This window comes from Rhagoletis pomonella, unplaced genomic scaffold (assembly GCF_013731165.1).
Source record: "Rhagoletis pomonella isolate Grant_MI unplaced genomic scaffold, Rhpom_1.0 Rhpom_scaffold_01238, whole genome shotgun sequence".
Classification (NCBI taxonomy): Eukaryota; Metazoa; Arthropoda; class Insecta; order Diptera; family Tephritidae; genus Rhagoletis; species Rhagoletis pomonella.
In genome coordinates, this window is record NW_023459792.1 from 39,762 (window position 1) to 41,649 (window position 1,888).

A 1,888-nucleotide genomic window follows, 5' to 3' on the forward strand; every position below is an offset into this window, starting at 1 on the left:
ATTGTACCTTGTGTATCAGGGTTTATCAAATAATTAATAATTATTTTATTAATCTCGATTTTATAAGAGTTAATTATTTATTAAAGTTAATGTGTCAAAATTATTTTGAATAGATAATTAGAAATGAAATGTTATTCGTTTATAAAGGTATCTAGTTTTTTTAGAAATAAATTTAATTTACAAGGTTTTAATTTTTTGTTTATTTATTAAAATAAAAAAGTTATTAATTTGAATATTTTAAGGGATAAGCTTTAAAATAAATTATTAAAAATTAGTAATTTTAATATAAAATGTATGAATAGAATTTTCAATCATTTATAAATTTGTTATAAATTATTTTATTATTTTTATTATTTACTATTTTAAGTATTTATAAAAATTTTTTCATAAATTTTTTATGAAAACTTATAATGATAAAATTAGTATATTTTATATTGTATATATAATTTTATTTGACAAGTTTATATAAAGAACTCGGCAAATTTATATACTCGCCTGTTTAACAAAAACATGTCTTTTTGAGTTATTTTTAAAGGTGACTTTAATGACACTGAATAATTTTGAATGGCCGCAGTATTTTAACTGTGCAAAGGGTGCATAATCATTAGTCTTTTAATTGAAGGCTGGTATGAATGGTTGGACGAAGTATAATCTGTTTCATATAAATTTATTGTAGAATTTTATATTTTAATTAAAAAGCTAAAATTTAATTAAAAGACGAGAAGACACTATAAATCTTTATATTTAATATTATTTTAATTTTTTGGATATATTTTATTTTAATTTCATTAATTATTTTTTTGGGGTGATGTTAAAATTTAATGAACTTTTAATTATTAAAAATCATTAATTTATGATTTATTTATCCGTTAATAACGAATATATAAGATTAAGTTACTTTAGGGATAACAGCGTAATTTTTTTGGAGAGTTCTTATCGATAAAAAAGTTTGCGACCTCGATGTTGGATTAAGGTATATTTTTAGGTATAGTCGCTTAAGTATTAAGTCTGTTCGACTTTTAAATTCTTACATGATCTGAGTTCAGACCGGCGTAAGCCAGGTTGGTTTCTATCTTTAATTTATTATTATATCTTAGTACGAAAGGACCAGGTATTAGAATAATTATATTTTAGTTAAAGAATATAATTAATTGTACTGTTTTGGCAGATTAGTGCAATAAATTTAGAATTTATTTATGTAATTTTTATTACAAATAGTACTTGTTTTTTTTAACTTATTTTATCTTTAATTGGTAGATTAATTTTGGTAATTTGTGTTTTAGTTAGAGTTGCCTTTTTAACTCTTTTAGAACGTAAAGTGTTGGGTTATATTCAAATTCGGAAAGGACCTAATAAAGTTGGACTTATAGGAATTCCTCAACCTATATGTGATGCAATTAAGTTATTTACTAAAGAACAAACTTATCCCCTTTTATCAAATTATTTATCTTATTATTTTTCTCCTAGTTTTTCTTTATTTATTGCTTTAATTGTTTGAGTTTGTATTCCTTTATTTGTTAAATTATTTTCTTTTAATTTAGGGTTATTATTTTTTTTGTGTTGTACTAGTTTAGGTGTTTACACAGTTATAATTGCTGGTTGGTCTTCGAATTCTAATTATGCTTGGGATTACGTGCTGTTGCTCAAACTATTTCTTATGAAGTTAGAATAGCTTTAATTTTATTATCTTTTGTTTTTTTAATTGGGAGTTATAATATACTTGACTTTTATCATTTTCAATATTATGTTTGATTTGTTATTATTTTATTTCCTATTAGTTTAGTTTGATTTTGCATTTGTTTAGCTGAAACTACTCGTACCCCTTTTGATTTTGCTGAAGGTGAATCTGAATTGGTTTCTGGGTTTAATGTTGAATATAGAAGTGGTG